At 39.5% G+C, this 20,148-nt stretch overlaps 1 protein-coding gene across 1 annotated transcript in view; it reads left to right on the top strand.

Moving 5' to 3' along the window:
- The window catches only part of TUBB3 (tubulin beta 3 class III), a 104,700-nt gene that overhangs the window by 72,701 nt on the left and 11,851 nt on the right, over positions 1-20,148 (top strand). The window lies entirely within an intron of this gene.

The following is a 20,148-nucleotide window of genomic DNA, read 5'->3' on the forward strand; positions in this document are numbered from 1 at the left end:
TTACATTTGTAATGTAGATATGAAACCATTTCTAATATTCATAACTGCTGTACCAATCATTTATATATATTTCAGAATGACTTCATGTTGCCCTCCATTTTTTAAGAGAGTTTTGCTAACATTCACTCTTTGTGTGTGCCTGTCCCAACACAACAAAATTACATTTTTGTATCAGTAATGTGAATTCTGAAAATCTCATAGCTTTTTGCAAACCCTTCTTAGTGGCCCATCTAATATACCCAGCTGGGTGAGTTTGTCAATGATGCCTGAGTGGGGGGTAGTGTCAAAAGCCTTGGCTAAGTCTAGGTAGGCTGTATGCACATATTTCCCTTTATCCAGGGCCTTTGTGACTGCCTCAAAGAAGTCCACTAGGTTTAACAGTTATGATCTCCCTTTTACAAATCCAAACTGAGTAGGGTCAAGTGTTTGGACATTACCTACATCTTTGTTGATAAGGTCCATGATGATTCACTCCATGGCCTTGCAGATAAGGTTAGTCAGGCTAATAGGTCTATAGTTCCTGGGGTTAGTGGAAGGACCACCTTTGTGCAAGGGGATAATGGTGGTCGTTTCCCATTCAGCTGGGGCAAAGCCAGTGCTTAGACTATGATTGAAAAGAGTATCCAGTGATGTTGCTAATTCTTGTTTGAGGCCATGTGGGACACAACCTGGGACATTATCAGGTCCCATAGATGTTTTTTTTGCCTTAGAGATGGTGTTTATGACCTGATCTTTAGAGATACAAGGTATAGGACAGATGGTAGGCATGTCATGGGGTATGTGTGGTGGGGACAGGGGAGTGAAGTTTTCACAGAACCTGTCAGCTAACAGGTTAGCTATGTCCACATCTCAGTATATGTGGTATCATTAACTACCAGTTCAGCACAAATCTGGGCCTTTCCTTTTAGGTTACAGATGTAATTAAAGAATGCCTTATGGTTGTCCTTAGTTGAGGAAGTAAATTTGGATTTGTAGTTTGCTTTGGAGGACTTCACAAGAAGTCTTATTTTCTTGTTTAAGGTGAGGAGGGAGTGTTTCCAGTTTAGGGCTACTCCCTCTTACGCTTAGACAGCAATTTCTTCCTTTTATTGTAAAGCTTGTTAATGGCAGTTGTCCACCAGGTAGGTTTGCTGTTCCTGAGGAGCTTGTTTTAGTCATATCCGGTACTGTCAAGTCAATGCAGTTATTATGCAAGTGTTTGTATAAAGCATTGGTGTAGAACTCAGCATAGTTGCCAGTTCCATCTGAGGTGGGAGGTACAGTAAAGCTATTTATACCATCCTGTAAGAGGTTATAGTCTGCTTTGGAGAAGTTTTTTTGTTTAATTGCTGCTGGGAGGGGGGGGGGTCAGGTGTGATAGTTACTTCGAATAAGACTGATTTGTGGTCATATCTCACTAGGGAAGACCTCACAGTGGGGGTGTTACAGTGGTCCCCCATATTGGTACGCACCAGATCCAGGGTGTTGGCACCCCTTGTGGGGTGTCAACAGCTGGTCCAGGGCATTGAAGTTAACAAAGTCGAGGAACCTTTTGGGCAAGTAAATTAGAGCACAAGTAATTTACCCAGTCAATGGATGGGTAGTTAAAGTTGCCCAAAACCATGGTGTTTGGTTGTATCTTGTAGACTCAAGTAGATCCAAATAGGCAGAGTGGATGTCCTGATTCATGGCAGGGTCCTATAGCTGGCAATGACTAGAATAGGTGTCTTACCAAAAGTTAATTGCACCTGTAGTGTCTCCAGGGAATCATACTGTTTAACCAATCCAGAGGTGTATTTATCTTTAATGAATATCGATACACTTCCTCCTTTACTTTTCACACCTTCAATTTGTGGTCTGAATGTGTGGAAGGAGGTGTAGCCCAGTATGGCTGGGGTGCTCTCCACAGCCTTGAACCAGGTCTCTGTGACTGCACAAATGTCTTTGTCTTCTAAGGTTATGACTGCTTCCAGTGAGTGCAGTTTCATGTTAAGACTCCTAGCGTTTAGCAGCATAACATTGAGGATGTTTTTAGATGTAATTTTTACATCAGAATTTTTGTCCTTGAGACACTGTCTAAAAAAGGCATTATGGAGGTGCCAAGAGCCTTAGCCAGTAGCCAAAATCCCAGGGTGACAGATGAAGACCATCTCTGGCAAAGCATTGAGGTCTGTCGATCATGTCATCCCAGGCTGACAGCTACTGTATTCAATTCGAATGACACAGAAACTAAGACAATTATTGAAGTCAATCATTTTCTGTTTTTATTGAGGCATCATCCTAGGTGAAGGTGATATGCTGCTTAAGGCTAAGAACATACCTGCCTGAAACACATAGTCCAAGTTCTCAGTCATGTCTCTCTTCGTATAGTCCGGAGAGGTACGTCTCAAGTACTGTGGGAAATTGTCCATCCATAGTGTTAGGTAAATTTACATGATCAGGAAAAGAAGTCACACTTAGGAATGGCTAGTGTGTGAGAAGAGTGTTAGTACCTCTGAGGCTAGGTTTAGTGTTCCACCAGACAGTAGAGCAGGGCCACGAAAAATCTCTGGAGGACCACCAGCAAAGTGCAAAGGGAAAATTTAACAAGCAAAACATTTGTATCTATAACCACCAACAGTAACTACTGCTACGTGGCAGTGCACATTGGTGCACTACACGCAAATAAAGTGCAAATGCAGGGTTTAAATAAAACAATTAATAACCCTTTTAACTCAAACTAGCCAATAAGGATGATCTCTCTGAGCTCTAGTCCAGTCACCCTTTATTAGATGGGACCAAGACAGCACTCTCTTCCCAAAAAGGTGCAGAAGGGCCCTCTCCAACAAAGATGGCCTGAATTTAATGCATAGAAGTTACAAAACAGACCCAGAAACAGCAGACCTGGAAGTGAGCTGTGCTACAGCTGAACTAGTACAGTATGCAGTAAAATATGGAAAAACATTTCAGACAATTAAAACAGACAGTAGAATGCAAATAAAATTAAAAGTGCTATATATGAGCAAAACCAGGCACTTAAAAGTTAGTTGGGAGCAACTGATGCCTCAGATTGTTCAGTATCTCACTGAAGAGCTGGTTTTAGTTTTCAAGTGATACAAAACAGCCCAGATTCAGAAGTTTGAATCCAGCCCATGCTACAAAACACAGGAGCACTAGAAATCCAAAGTGCATAAGATCACAATCACAACAGCAAAAAAAAAAAAAAACAGTTTAAATAAAGCAGCAATTCAGTAGAATACTGTCCTCAATTTAGTCAGGCTACTGTCATGCAGTAATGAGTGCGGCACAATAAATGCAGATGAATAATTTTAAATAAAAGCTGCAAAAGCAGCAAAATAAAGTAGGAAGAGGAGCAAATACAGTAGGAGAAGCTGAGTAAAGTATATTTTTTAAGCAGAAAGGGAGTCCTGTGTGAATGTAAACATTGCTTTACCTATGAATATTAATGTTAACTACCTAAATGAAATAAAATATCTAAGCTTGTAAAATATCTTCTGTTATTATCCATTTAAACAACTCGGATCGTATATGAGAAGTGCAGTAGAAAAATCACGTCATTTCTTTCCCATATTAATAAATCCTAACCTTTTCTACATAACTGAACTGCACCTTGCTAATCACAAAAACATTAGTACAGAATAATGATTTATCAGTACTGAGTTGTTTATGGCAGATTAAGGTATTGCTGAATTACAGTGAACAAAAGAAAGAAAAGCGCAAGAAAATGATGAAAAATGATATGTCAGAGGAAGGATATATAACCTTAATTTAAGGCAACAAAAAAAGAAGGGTGCAGATATTAATAAGCATTCTGAAATGGGTAGGAGTGTTGCATTCTCTGGTGGCTAGTGACTTATAATGGTGAAGGGAAGGGTGACTCCATATGTTATAACAATAGTGAGAGGTTTCTTTACATATAAAATAGCTTGTATTGAGTTCAGTGTTTAATTTTTCAGTATACCAGGTATTAACTAGGGTATTTTTTTCTAAAGGATATAGGTGTCAGACGGAGTCTTGACAGTAACACCCAGTTTGAAGTCATCTACAAACTTATTTAACCAGAGGTTCTGGTTCTCAATTGGAGATCAGAAAAATAAATGACAAAAATGATCTATTTACAGTCCCTACATGGGGCAGGGTTGGATGTCAAAAGGTTTGGCTAGCTCAGGATATACTGTGTGAACAGCATGACCACTGTCAACAGCCTATGTAATCTTCTCAAAGAAATTAACTATATTTAATAAACAATATCTCCTTTTGATGAAGCTTGATTATATCAGTTGTGACATGTTCCATAGCTTTTCAGATCAGGCCTGTGAGGATGATGGATCTATAATTACTGGGGTCTGAGGTAGGCCTCACCCTCTGTGAAGGGGCATCACCACCGCAGTGGGCCATAATTCAGGAACACATTCTATATCTAAGCTTAGTTTGAACAGTGTGAGGACTGGATAAGTAAAGGTTTGCTTAGCACTGTTTATTAAGCATTAAAGTATGTTGCAGATCCCAAGGAGGAAGTGCATTTGGTCTTTGATAGCACCTTCGGAGCATGTTGCTTGGTGATTATAGGGGATGCAAGGGATTCCGGAATATGTGGAGTGTGGATAGATGTTTCAGGAGTGAAATTTACACTAAACATCTTTACTAGTATAATGACAACACCTGGTTGGTTAGAGAAGGTGGTCCAGATTAATCTAAGTTCTGGGCATTGCTGAGTATTGTTCCATACTTTCCAAACAAAGCTGAAGAAGGACTTGTAGTTATCCTTATCTTCAGAAGCTAGACTTAGTAAACTGAGTTGCTTTACTAATCTTAATAGTATTTTTGAGTTCCCTGGCAATACTTTTTATCCTATCAATGTTATGAGGAATTTTGGATCTGCTGTATGTTTTTTCTTGCTGTAAAGTTTGTTTATGTTCGTTGACCACCATGGTGATTTGTCTTTCAATTTCCTTTTGTATTTTCCTCTGATTGAGACCGTTGATTCTCACCATGCATTCTCCGTGACTGTTAAAAAACAAAACATTGACCAGAAACATCTCATGCAGAGAATACTACGGACTACGTTCATTGCAGTTTCTGTCCTGTTCAGCTGTGTTTTCTCAGGAGGGAGATGTTACAATACCAGTGGAAAACATCCACCTAGTAGTGATAAGAGGAGTTGACTAGATTATGGACAGCCGCCACATATAATTTAAGTAACCTGCTACTCAGATAAAACTGTCATACCACTTCAGAATAGACATATTTTGCAATGCATTTTCTTTTCAGATATTTTGCATATTGTTTGCAACAATGTGGCCCCATGGTTGCAGCCTGCTTTGCTGTTAACTACATTTTGATGGAGCCAATGTAGTCAAGAAGTGTGCTGTTATCTCAAAACAATACCCAGCTAAATTAATTTTTAAATGCTTACATTTTCTAATTTATTCATTTTCATAATTCTAGCAGAGCACTGTAGTGTATGTTTTTCAGTGGGATTATAGCTTGTCTTTTGGGTTTGAAGTTATCTGCTATGCCTTGTACTTTGACCCCCCCCCCAAAAAAAGATGGGCTATTATCCAATAATAATGCATCATCTGCTCGGCCTTCTTGATTGGGGTTAGAGTTTTATTTCACTCAAGTAATATTTATGTTTACACAATGCAGTGGTTTGTTATTAAAAAAATGCACACTATATATCCTTTTGATATGTACAATTACACATTCTGGAGAGCGCACTTTGATACTGAAACATAAAAGCACAATTACACACACACACACACACACACACACACACACACACACACACACACACACACACACACACACACACACTCTTTTTCTTGTTGAGACTTAACTTGTAGAGTATGTTGCTCTTAACCACAAACTATAAAAGAGTTTACATCCCTGTTTTTTATGCATTATTATTATTACAGCTCACAGGCATCATGGATTTAATAATTCAACAAAAAGTGAGAATACTAAACAAAATAAAACTGGCAGTATAACAAGAAAAAAAAACAATATAACCCTTAGAATTGATTGTAGAAAAAAAAAAACAGAAGTACACAACCTTAGGTATGAGAGTGACTAACACACTTCCATAGTCCATTGGCACTAGATACACAACATGATATCTGTCATTTCGTTGAGGTCATTAGAAATAAATGGACAGTCTGGAAGCTTCAAACCAAAATACCAAAATACTAAAAGCCAACAAAAATACAGTGTCATGTTACCATAGTCACACAGATCACAACTGTGGCAATGTCGAGAGTTACTGCCAATGATTAATGACATGCAATTTTTGTAACACTAAGTCACTAGCAAATATAACAAATATATGTAAGGCTTGCTCTGTAGGATCCTTTATTGCTATACAGAAAATGATCTGGTAGGAGACCTCTCACACTTAAGAGTTGATCTGAAGTAATATATATGTTGTAAATTTCCAAAGTACTAAAAACTGCACAACACAAAAGGCAGCCTTTATTCTAAACAGACTAATTAGAAACAGGATCATAATGTTGATGGCTTTTCAATACACATATCTTGAACATGTGCTTTTCATTATATTTCATTATGAGTGAAAATAATAAATGGCACCAAAGATGTAATGTCCATGTGCTTTGGAATCACTGAGTTTTTGGCCTGAATCTGAGACATGACAGCTGTTTCATCCTGAATGGTGAACAAAGAAATGTCTAAGACTCAAATCAAATTATTATGAAACTACAAGAGTTACAAAGTTATGTTTACCAAATACTGTTCAGGTTCAAAGCTTTGATGTTTCATCATTTTTGCTTCTTAATGTTTAACACACACATCTTCTCACCTTAATGTAGGAATCAAAGCATCTTACATGAAGATAATTTCATTGGGTAACAGTAATATAGTCTTTAGAACTGGTTTGTAGGTCCAGTAACTAGCATATGGCCTAATGATTTTGTAAAAAACCCCAATAGATGTTGCCCAAAATTGTGAAATTTACACTTGTATTTTTTTTATTTATTTTATTTGATTTGATTTGATTACAGGGTTGGTCTGATTGGGCAAATAAGTGCCTGATTTCAGTAGAGACACGGGGAGAAAAATCTCCACATACATGACAAAAATACAAAAGTCAGAGATGTGTACAATAAATAGAGCATGCAATAGAGCAAACAATAGAATATCACAGCATAGCATGATGAGAATTTACAGAAGTACACAATTTATAGAGCATACAGTAGTAAAGCAAAATATAATGCATTTGAATAAGAAAGCACACAAAGACTATATACAGTTATATACATTAATTTAAAAATACAGTACGTTATGGTAAGTTTTTATGAGTTTAACCAATGAGTATTGCCAGAGGAAGATTTATCTGAATGCGGTAGGGCTAGCCAGGTCAGCTGAGGCTAAAAGCTGAGGTGGGCTTTGAATTGGGTCTTAAAAGTGGGACTGCTATTTTGCAATCTGATGTCTGCTGGAAGAGAATTCCAGATTTGAGTAATTGTGTAGGCGTTGAGGGATTCCCCTGCACTAAGTCTACACTTAGCTACTTCAAGAAGGGCTTTGTCAGTGGATCTTAGTTGAAGAGTAGAATTATGAAAGTTAATTGAGCCTGTGAGATCAGGAATCTTGTTTGGGTGGTACATCAAGTAATGAGCCAGAGTGTGCTGGTTATAGTTTAGTAAGTTGGGTAGTTCTAGCCAACTTTATTGTTTTAGTGAGTGACAGTGGTGGGAGCAGAAATTAGACTTGGTTGCGAACCTAGCTATTTTATTATAGCACAGGGACAATTTGTTTAGGTCTGTCTTGTTAAGGTTTGTTAATACAGGGGATGCATATAGCAATGTAGAGAGAAGGTGAGTTCTGGATATAGTGATTTTGGTTTCCTTGGTTAGGTAGTTTTTGCAGCGGTATAAGGTTCCAAGTTTTTTATGGACTTTGGATATGGTTTGTGCTGTATGTTTGTCAAACTTTAGGTTTTGGTCAAGTATTACACCAATAAGTTTAGCTTATGATACAAGGGAGATTTGGGTGTTATTAGCAGAATTGATGGAGAAAAGAGCAAAAGAAATAAGAATCAATAGTTTTGGTAGGAGAAAAAGCATAAGTTGGGTCTTTTTGGGGTTAAGTACTGAGAGTTTTTTAACCAGTTTTCAATATCAGAGAATGCCTCTTGGGTTATAATCTGGAGTGTATGGAGTGTGGGGACTGAGCAGATCAGTGTAGTATCATCTGCATATTGAACTATTGTAGCTTACTGGGTGGCAGTGTACAGTGTGTTTGCGAAGATATTGAATAGGAGGGGTCCCAGAATGGATCCCTGTGGTACACCTACTGTTACTGGGAGAAGGGGCGAGAGGGAATTTTGCCATTAACTGCTTGTTGGCGGTTGGATAGGTAGTCCTGAAACCAGAGCAAGGAGGGGTTGTTTATGTTAAGCTCAGCTAGGTGAGTAAGTAGTTTGCTGTGGGATACTGAATGAAATGCTTTGGACAGATCGAAGAAGGTGGCAGACACTAGATTTCCTAGGTTCCTATGTTGGTTGACAGTGTTGGCGAAGGATACGAGTGCTGTGGTGGTGCTATGGGATAGGGATAAGCCATGTTGAGTGTTGGTGAGGAGATTATTTGTAAAGTAAATGTTTCATCAGCTGAGAATATATACAGTTTTTTAAGATTTTTGATAGGGTGGATAAGATTTCTATGGGGCGGTAGTTGGTAAGTTCAGTAAGGAACCACCTTTGTGCAAGGGTATTATATAGGAGGTTTTCCGAAGGGCTAGAATCGCATGCTCATTGATAGACCAGTTGATTGGTATTGAGTGGGGTAAGCAATAGCACTAGCGGCAAATTTGATGTACTCTGCAGGGTGTTTATCGATTGCCATGGTGGTGGGTTTTAGTTTAGTCAGGTGCTTGTACATTGTGTTGGTAGGAAATGGTTTGAAAATGAATGGGGCGTATGAGTTTGGGTTGCTAATTGGCTGTGGGGAGTGCTGGTCTGGCTGTTGCTAGTTAGGTTAAGGATGGAAGAATGGAAGTAGTTGTTTAATTGGGTTCTATCTCTATATTATCTCCTCTGACATTGGGGGGAGGCGTAGTGGGTTTGCCTGGTTGTAATACTTGGTTGACAGCTGCCCAGAATTTTTGGGGGTTAGTGATATGTTTTACTTGTAGCTGTATGCAGTGATTTTTCTTATCTTGTCTTATCTGTTTGTTTTTTTTTTTTGCTTTATTACTTCATCAGACAAAGAGCTGCCTGTCGATTGGTCTTATTGTGATACCATGTATCCCAAGCTTTATCCCTAACTTTGAGAAAGGTTTGTGTGTTTTTAGAGAGCCACAGGGCTGGGTTGCTTTTTATTCCAATTGTCCATAGGGAGGGGCCATCTGAATTAATATGTTTAAAAAGGTGGAACTGAAGTAGTCCACTGCCTTGTCTAGTGAGAGGGTTGTTAGTGTATTAATGAAAGGCTGAGGTATGAAATTTTTTGAATTACGGATTTCATTAGGGTGGTTGTTTTATTGGTTTTGAGGTGTTATTTTAATATGAATATAGGTAGATGGTGACTAAGGCCATTTGGTAGTATACCATAGTACTGGGCAGTAGATGGGTTGTTTGTAAGGATCCAGTCTAGTATGGCTTCCTTGTTTGTATTTTTGTCAATGTGGGAGGATGTTTGGATAAATTGAGTATAGGAATACAGGCTGATGTGGTTAGAGGGGATAGTTGTGTTAACGGATTTCAGTGTTAAAGTCCCTTAGAAGGAGTGTCTCCTGAGGGAGATTTGCAGATGTCCGGGTCAGTATAGACTCAAGGGTAGGTATGCTGTCACCTGGGGGTATGTAAATGCCCACTAGGTTTAGTTGCTTCTGTTGATTGATCAGAATTTTGGTGAGTAGGGTTTCTGCATTGTTAAATGTTGGGACATCTTTATGTATAAGGTCTACCTTGAGGACAGTCTTGTATAGCAAGGTGACTCCTCCAACTTTTTTGATAGTTCTATCAGCCCTGATTTTATTATAACCTGAGGGAAGTATCTCATTGTCCTTAATGTGGGGCTTGAGCCAGGTCTCGGTAAGGAGTGTAATGTCCAGTTTGTAAGCTGAGAGTGTGGAGTGTACTTCATCAATTTTGTTCAAGATATTTCTAGTGTTTACACTAAGTATAAGTAGGTTGCAGGGTTTTTTTACAGTTAATTGCATGTTGGATGTTTGGACTAGTGAGGTTGGTAGTATAAGTCATGTGGCCTGGGTTGGGGTGTATATCACCACAAATTTGGAGCTGTGTTTGTAAGAATAGCAAGAGATACTGAATTTTGAGTAGAAGTTTAGTTAATCTGATCAGTTTGGTGGAAGGTATGGTGGAATTTATATATTTGAGCTTGTATATCTCAGTGGTAGAGTAGTTTAGAAAGTGAAGTTGGATGTTGGAGAAAGAAGTGTTACTATGTGGTCGGTAGGAGGAACTTAGAGTTGTAATGGGGTAGAATATTATATATTATGGTAGCAGGTAGAGGTGTGAAGTGTAACAAGCGTAACTAGTAGTAATAAATGAGAGGTAAACATAGTTACCTGAGGGTGTGTAGGGAGTGGTTTGGTTGGCGGTGATAGTGGGAAGTATAGAGTGTGGTGGGAGGACTTAGTGTGTGGAGGGTGGGAGCTTGTTAATGTTTGCAGCTGTGTTGTTGTTTTAGGATTGGGTGGGGTGTTGGGTGGGATGTGGAGGGAGTGTGGTTTGGTGTCTATAAATGCGCAGATAGTAGGGGCATGTGAGAATTGGGGGCAGGGTAGGGGAAAGGAGTGAAGCCTGAGCGTAGTGAAGGTAAATGGATCAGTAGGCAGATAGCAATGACAACATAAGCTATCTGTGAAGTGGCCAGGTAAGTGAGCAAGCCTGAACTAAGTGGGCAGATGATCCCAGAACTAACAGGGAAAACAGTGTGAGTAAGAGACAGTGGAAAAGGAGCAGTGCTGTTAAGCACCTAGGACAAACGGCAGAACCAAATTAAGGGCAACTGCAGTGAAAAAACGTTTAATGGTTTTGTTCATAGGTTCATAGGTGTGCACTAGGCCAATGGCCCTGGAGCCTTTACAAGCCTAGCCATAGAAGTGCCCTGGCATTGTGCCACCTGATGTCAGTTCCCAGTGCCTCTATCAAGTAGAGCCACTGGAGTGATCCCCGGGGTGAACTTTCTATTTCCCATCCACTCATCGAGATTTGTCTTGAAGAGGGCCAGTGAGGTGCTCTGCTTGACATGTATGGGAAGTCTATTCCAGAGCATGGGAAGTCTCTTGGTTATGAACCTGTCCCTCCAGCATGTTCTGTTGATTGTGGTAATGAGGTTGAGGTCCCTGGAGTGTGTGGTGCAGAGGGAATGGGATTTCTTTAGCTGCAGCATTTCTAACAGAGCTGGGTCAGACATGGCTTTGTAAGTCAAGCAGAGATCGCCTCTTAGTAGACGATATGAGACAGAGAATAGTTGGAGTTTTTTGAGTCTGTCCATGTAGGACATGTGTTTAAGGCCTAGGATCCTCTTTGTGAGGTACTTTTGTGGTCTTTCCAGCTGTTACAGGTGTCTAGTGAGGTACATGCCAAATGGGGCATTATACTCTATGATTGGTCTAATGAGGGAAGAGTAGAGAGAAATGATGACCTCTTTCTTCCTGGATGCAAAACCCTTGGTAATGAGATGTGCCACACAGAAGGACTTTCTGACCACAGTGGCAATGTGGTGGTTGAAGGAGAGGTTGCTGTCAACCTCTGTCCCCAGATCTCTTATAACTCCTTCAGTGTTCAGCGGGTTCCCATCAATGTGATAATTAGTGGGAACTGAGTTTTTCCCAAAGGGGATGACGATGCATTTTTTGGCATTACGCTTAAGACCACGGTTTCAACACCAGTCTTTGGTCTCCGGGAGGCCTTTCTGTAGGATGTCTGCATCACTTGGGGAGTTAATAATGGCTCCCAGCTTGCAGTCATCTGTGAACTTGGTCAGCCAGAATCCCTCCTTGTTGGCCTGGACTTCTGAGGAATAGATGCTAAGCAGGAGAGGACCCAGGACCGATCCCTGTGGGATTCCACTCATGACTGGTCAGCAGTCTGACTTGGAGTCCGCTACTTTCACACTGTGGGTTCTATCTGTGAGCCAGTTTGCAACCCACCTAATGATATAGTGGTTGATGCCTAGTTGGTAAGTTTAGCAATAAATCCTGAGTGAGGAATTGTATGAAAGGCCTTGGCCAGATCGAGATAGGCTGTATGAACTGCCTTACCCTCCTCCACAGCTCTGGTGACTGACTCAAACAAGTCAACCAGGTTGAGCAGGCATGATCTACCCTTCACAAAACCAAATTGCGTGGGATCTAGAGTTTGGAGATTCCCTATATCCTTGTTAATTAGGTCCATGATGATGTGCTCCATATCCTTACATATCAGACTCGTCAGGCTAATGGGGCGATAATTTCCAGGGTCTGTAGTCACTCCTCCTTTATGGAGAGGGATGACTGTAGCAGTGCGCCATTCGGAAGGGACAAAGCCTGAGGTGAGGCTGAGAGGGAACAGGGCACACAGATGCTGTGCCAGTTCACTTTGTAATTCATGTAGAACACAGCCAGGGATATTGTCGGGTCCGACAGAAGCTGTATTCTTTGCCTTGGACAATGCAGCTTTAAGTTGTGCTGCATTGGCTGGGTGTCTGGCATTCTTACAGTATTGAGATTGATCCTCTGGGGGGGGGGGGGTTAAAGTTAGCACTGAATCTGCCAGTCAATATGTTGGCTCAGTAAAGGAGGGACCATTGTGCAGTAACTCAGAACAAATCTGGTATTGCCATGGAGATTCTTGATATACCTATAGAAGGCTTTGTGGTTGTTTTTAGTGTCTGCCGCAATTCTGCCTTCATAGCTGGCTTTTGAGGTTTTGATGAGGGATCTCAACTTTTTGTTGAGGCTAATAAGGGAATTTTTCCAGTCTTGGGACTTCACCTTTTTCTGCAACAGTTTCTTCCTTCTGTTGTAGAGTTTATTAATGGCAGGGGACCACCAGATTGGCTTCCTCTTTTGGAGGAGAGTGTCTTGGTTCTGTTGGGTATGGCTAGTTCCATGCATTTAAGTACATGTTAGTACAGTGCATTGGTGTATGATTCGGCAGTCATGCATCTATTTTCCATTGGCATGGGTGCTGAGAAGTTAGCCATCTCTGTTTTTAGGAGTCCAAAGTCAGCTTTGGAGAAGTTTTCATAGTGGATACCTTTGCGGGGGTGTGTGGGTGAGATGGGGATTTCCATGGCGATTAGTTTGTGGTCGGATCTAACCAGGGAGGAATTGACTATTTTATTTATTTTCTTTATTTTTTTATTGTTTTCTTTAAACTGCAGGTAGTGCTACAGGTTCTGGGGAGGTTTTACTTTGAAATCTCTGGGCATATCTTACATCAGTAATTATGCTTGACCTGAGTTATAGCCGCTGAAGACGTTCTACTACAAAATTACTGGGGTCTCAGCTTTTAGCAATCTAGCCTGGAAACTAGTGGGAGACCTGTTGTTATGCTTTCATCTAGTGGCCAAAGCCTGATATAACAGCCATGAATGCTTTTAATGTCCTCCTAAGTGTGCTCACCTGCATGGACTTAACAGCTTGCTATGTAATGACTTAATTTTGAAGGTAATATACAATGTTAGACAGTCTAGCCATATAGTTAACAAATGAAGCAGGAGAAAACACCTACACTGGGTGGTCAGCTTTGCAGAAAGAAAACTACAAATCTATACTGAGTTATTTCCCAACAGTGGTTGATGTTCTTCAAGTTTCAGTTGAGGGGGTGCCCTCTCTACCCCCAACACTTTCATGTGGTTCCTTGTCTCCACCAGGGATTCTACTACAGGAATGTGCATTCCAGGCTTGTGCTCCTTTACCTCTCCTTCAAGAAGGGCTGAGCCAGCAGTGTCATTTTATTCCCTCATCTCCCCTCACATGTTATAGCAGGTACCCAAGTCAATAATCAAACGTATGTCACTTGAGTCATAATCAGGACTTTATCCTTCTATAGCACTGAAGTTGGCTATCAGTAATGTTCTGTGCATTCATAATGTGCATAGTGTAGCCCAGGATCATAACTTACAACACTGTCAGTATCTCTTCCCCATCCAAAGGTTGATTTTTTTTTAGTTCATTTATTATTTCATACATTTGCACTTTTGTACTTACTGTGTAAAATCACCTACCAGGACATATTTATACAATAACAATATAATATTTTGCAAACTAGAAATTCATAGATAATATGTTGAAAACTGGTAAAAAACACATTAAATAGGCTTGTAAATCAGCGGTCCTGCAGTGATATATTTTAAGCACTCACCTCTTGTCATTGTCAGCTTCAGTGGTGGAACAACATGCTTCCAGTCTGAGTTCACTGGGCACTCATCAGCATTACTAAATAAATAATTGCACACAAAAAGTAGAGGTTTCCTAGAGCTTTTGTAACTGGGTTGGGCTTTGTTGTAGGTTGTAGGTAAGAAACTCTAGTGGATGGATTTCTTTTAGGATAGTAGATGCATACGTCTCAACTGTCCAGAATTTCACAGACTGTCCAAATTTGTGCTTCATATTTTTTTGTATAATGCAAAACCTGTTATTATTACAACTTTCTACATTTATAACCACAATATTTAAAGTCAGTCATTTTTGGAGCTTTATTTACGCGGTCAAAAAACGTTAAAGACATGCAGGTAGGTGTGTGCGTGAATGGGTGTGCCTTCTTTGAAGGTTGGGCGTTGGGCTGGCAACTCAGCACTGTAAAAACCCACTGCCAGTATTAGCAGACCGGAGTTCCACTCTGGCAACCTCTAACCGGGAAAACCTGAAAGACTGGATTTATCCACTATTTTTAGCTTTGTCTAGATTTCTTGCACTAAGAGGTTGCGAGGTATGCATACATGTTCAGTTTGTAGAAGATTTTTTCCAAGGAGTAGTACTGGTGGACTAAGTACTCACCAGTCTCCAGTCTCCAGTCTTCCTACATGTATGCATGATGCACTTAGCCTAGTATCTTTTTAAGATGGTTTGGTCTTCAGTGGAGTAGGAACCTTTATGGGTATTGCCAAAAAAATGTAATATACTTGCGGTTTGTGAAACGCATATATATTTTTTTCAGACTGACATTGCTCAATTGGCTTCCTACTCATGCAAATATGAGCATGAGTGGGAAGGGGGAAACAGTATGTGTGAGTAAAGTGTTAGTTAACATGTGAATGCTAAGCTGGATGGGGGGGGTTCATGGAGTGGCAGTGAGAAATCTTTTTGTCTTTACTGTCACTGTGGAACCTGCTGTGGACATCAATAGGCCTGGCACCCCTCTTCCATTTTTATGAGTTTAGTTGGGGGGATTTAGAAACCACAATATTTTTTATTGTTCTTTAAATTGTGCCCAGATGGCGATGGTTCTTTTTAGTTCTGAATCTGGTGCTGGTAGCTTTAACTGACAAAGGCTGGATGTTTGACAGTGATTATTGGCTTGTAGCTATTAGAAATAATACAACCCAGTGCATAGTAGTTATTGGTGCTTCTAGCCTTCATATAGTTCTGTTCTTTGGCCATGAATTCAGTTGAAGCCAGGTATGAAAGCTATACAGGTGGTGTCAACACTAATGTTTTGTAATTCTGATTTGTACAGCCTCGCTTTTCTTGCATGTGTGGGGCTGATTAATTGAGATAATTTCAGCTGGCAACTGTATGACTCCTAAATGGTCAGACTGCATTTGCTACCACAAATCTCCTGCCAGATATAGCCCTGCCTGTCAGTTACCTCTTCTGTCCTATTGGACTACTATCATAATAGACTTTTTGACCCACTAAAAGATCAGGTCCCATTTGTTTCCACATATCCCAGATCTCAGACATATCCTTGTCTATTAGTACCTCTTCTCTCATAATTGTATTTGATTGCTTAAAAAATAATAATACTATGGACTCTGTTAAAGATGTTAAAATTTAACAGGCTGGCAAAAACAAAGGAAAACATACTTATGCAGCCCAGAATACATTCTTCTGCAGATAGTAGTGGTATGGTACAATCATTCCTTATGGGAGGTCACACAGTAGGAAACTGAGGAGAAATGGTATGTATAAAAGGAATAAAAAAATTCTACTATCAAAGTGGAAGCCTGTGAAACCGAAAGTAAGAGCATTAGTATTAGCACAGCATGGTACATAAAGAATGACTGCTTGTAAGTCAAGATGGCAGATTATGGGAAGACAGATCATTTGAGGGCAGGTTATAGACTCACTTGATTTAAAGAAAGCCTTCCAGATAAGTATGTAATTAGTAAAAAGTGTGTGTATGTCTATATCTTTTGAAGATGGGCAAAGAGGCTTTCACTGGTGATCAGGACCCAGTAGAAGTAATTTATGATAGTGTTCCTCTTTTTGCTGTTTTTATCTATGCTCTAATAACTGTACCTTCTTTGCAACATTTATAATCTGTAGCATTGCTTTTTGTGCACAGGAGAAAAGCTATCACCACCCACCTTTAAACAGGACAGACAGACAGTTCCACTGATCGTATTGTAATGGTAGCATTTGAAAAACACTGTCGAGTTGGAGTATGAAAATATGTATGATCCTCGTGTGGTTGTGTGTGTGTGTGTGTGTGTGTGTGTGTGTGTGTGTGTGTGTGTGTGTGTGTGTGTGTGTGTGTGTGTGTGTGTGTGTGTGTGTGTGTGTGTGTGTGTGTGTGTGTGTGTGTGTGTGTGTGTGTGTGTGTGTGTGTGTGTGTGTACATATACACACCAAACATGGTGTGTAAGCCTTTGCACATAGCACTTTATCTCCCAGGTAGCCTTGGCATGATTGTTAATAACAAAAAAATGTAGAACCAGTGGTAGAGTGGAGAGAAATAGTTCAAGGCAAACAGCAAAAAGCAATTCTCTCCACAATGTCAAATATCTCAAACCAAGTACAAATTTATTAAAACTGACAAAGCTTTCGGATAACAAAGTATCCTTCCTCAGTGTCTTACATAAAAAAGTTAAAAACAAGCATTTATATACAAAACACATGACACAGTCATAATCTGATTGCAATACTTAATTACTGCTTAAAGACATAGTAACGCTAATGGAGCATTAATCAAGGAAAAAACTAATACTGTTACTGCTTTTACTAGTCATCCTAAACATATTTATATTACCAATAGGCATACTAGCCATAGGAATTAAGAAATTTTTTTTTTTTTTTTATAAATAGACAAAAGCACTTCATTGTCATTATTTTTTTTCCCTAATCTTTCTTTGTTTTCTTTTAAGAACCGGTTTCAAAGTGACCTGCTTATTTATACCAGGGGCTTTATCCGCTTTAAGTCTCATTATCCATTCATATTCCCTCATATCAATATTATTATTATGATCACCCAGTCGTATTCCTGCGTGAATAACAGAAATAACCCTAAAAGTAAATGCATGGTTAGACCCCATCATAGAGATATGGGGTGCTAAAGAATTTGTGTCTACATTTCTCCTAATCTCAAATTTATGTTCAAGGATTCTATCCCTTAATCTCCTTGTTGGGATAGTTGGGATAGTATATCTTGCTACATGCACGCAGTGTCCCGGGTTTTATGTGGGCAAGTCAACAAGGAGATTAAGGGATAGAATCCTTGAACATAAATCTGAGATTAGGAGAAATGTAGACACAAATTCTTTAGAGCACCATATCTCTATGATGGGGTCTAACCATGCATTTACTTTTAGGGTTATTTCTGTTATTCACTCAGGAATACGACTGGGTGATCATAATAATAATATTGATATGAGGGAATATGATTGGATAATGAGACTTAAAGCGGATAAAGCCCCTGGTATAAATAAGCAGGTCACTTTGAAACCGGTTCTTAAAAGAAAACAAAGAAAGATTAGGGAAAAAAAATAATGACAATGAGGTGCTTTTGTCTATTTATAAAAAAAAAAAAAATGGTCGTAATTCCTATGGCCAGTATGCCTATTGGTAATATAAATATGTTTAGGATGACTAGTAAAAGCATTAACAGTATCAGGTTTTTTCCTTGATTAATGCTCCATTAGCGTTACTATGTCTTTAAGCACTAATTAAGTATTGCAATCAGATTATGGCTGTGTCATGTGTTTTGTATATAAATGCTTGTTTTTAACTTTTTTATGTAAGACACTGAGGAAGGATACCTTGTTATCCGAAAGTTTTGTCAGTTTTAATAAATTTGTACTTGGTTTGAGATATCTGACGTTGTGGAGAGAATACTTTTTGCTTTTCGATGATTGTTAATAACACAAGTGCATACAATGAGTAATCAGGATTTACATCAGTCAGTTCCCTAAAACAGTTATTTATTAACATATTTCAGTTCATTTTGTTGTAAAGGTAGCCTCACATGGCACAAGGCCCTTTTAGAGGAGAGAGCAGTCATAAAATGCTCGTATAAACATTTTAAATAACAGGAAGTGCAGTTTATTAATGTGCAGTTACAATGGTAAATCCATCAAGAAGTTAAAGACAAACATATTTGCTCAGCAATCTAGATTTGAAAATATGCATGCATGCAGATAACCACAGATCTAGGTCAACCAACCTGGTGTGGCTGGCATGCTCTCCACAGCTTTAAAGCAGGTCTCTATTGCTACACAAATGTCAGCATCTTCCAAGGTGAGAACGGCTTCCAGTGAATGCCGTTTCAGGTTTAGACTCTTAGGGAATTTTGTTCCTTTGACATTGCCTTAAAAAGGCACTATGGGGTGGCAAGAGCCTTAGCTAGTAACTGAAATCCCATGGGTGACATATGAAGACCATCTCTGGCAAAGCATAGAGAGATGTCTACTATGTCATCCCAGGCTGACAGATGCTGGATCCCTTAGAATGACACCAGAAACATAGCCAACTGTTGAAGTCGATCATTTTCTGTTTGTATTGTGGCATCATCCCAGTAATTGATCTGTTACTGTGAACAACCCACCCAGGTGGGTGCCTACTAAAATTCTGGAGAGTATGACTGCAATCCATACACACATACAAATATTTCAAGCACAGGCATTAATGCCCTTCTAGCCTGCCAATATACCACAACAGTTGTTCCCATAATAAGTGTCCAGGCTCTTCTTTAAAATATCTAAACTAGTGCTTGCTTGAATGTAATTTGGCAGTCTGTTCCATGCTCTCTCAAAGAACATGTATATACTTCCATTTTGTGAAGTGCAGGGATAACAAAGCCCCCTTCCCCCATTGCAAAAAATGCCTGAAAGGTAATGCTGTGAGTTGTAGAATATTTCTCCATCTGAATCATAGTTTGTTTTACTTGTGTTGTCAGGATAGAGAGCCATCACAAACAGTCACTTTGTTGTCACTTTCACAAATTATATTTGTATAGGGAAATTAACAAACACATATCCATATGTAAATGAAGTATTTTATATAAAGTCGCATATCCAGTACTTACAAAGCCTGCAGACAGAATAATTTCTGCAAAGTGCTGCTATCCTCTTCTACTGTGCTGGACAGCTAAGGGGCTGGTAAATCTAGAATGAGCAAGAAAACAGAGTTTAAGCAACAGTGACAGAGCAAACTGTGGTGATAAAAAATGTATGGACAGGATTTCTGAGGGAGCTTAAAAACTAACAACGATTGAATAATGGGAGACTGGAACTGAGAAGTGTTGTTTGGAGGCATTAAGAATTTGTTTGAGAAAAGCAAGGATCATAGCTTCCATGCAGAGAGAACACAGAAGAAAAGCATACAGGTGTGCAGGGGATGAGGGGAAACACAGAAGGAATTAAGGGAAGAGATAGGAGCACTGTGTAAGGAGATAGTATTGTGTGTATGGGAAATGATTAAAGCAGCTTTTGTTGATAGACTCTGGGTAAATGCTAAATCATACTCATTTAGGAGAGGTAGGGGCACAGCAGTCCTGGTGGGGGTCTGTTAGATCCATCAGTACTGGTGTTATGATGGTGGATCTAGACACACTGCAGTCCCAAGTGGGGTGATAAACATAGAGGTAAAGCAACCTCAAGTGTGAAAGTTGCTGGAAAAGCAGAGTCGTCTTTCTGTAAGAATCATTTATATTCTCTTTGGGTAACTTTGTTAAAAACAGCTTGTAATACACATTTTCAGAATCATGTGCATCATTTAATCTAAAATAACTAAATAGAATGTAAAGAGGTGTTTCTT

The sequence above is a fragment of the Protopterus annectens genome, chromosome 8.part1 (genome assembly GCF_019279795.1).
Source record: "Protopterus annectens isolate FY-2018-M chromosome 8.part1, PAN1.0, whole genome shotgun sequence".
Classification (NCBI taxonomy): domain Eukaryota; kingdom Metazoa; phylum Chordata; order Ceratodontiformes; family Protopteridae; genus Protopterus; species Protopterus annectens.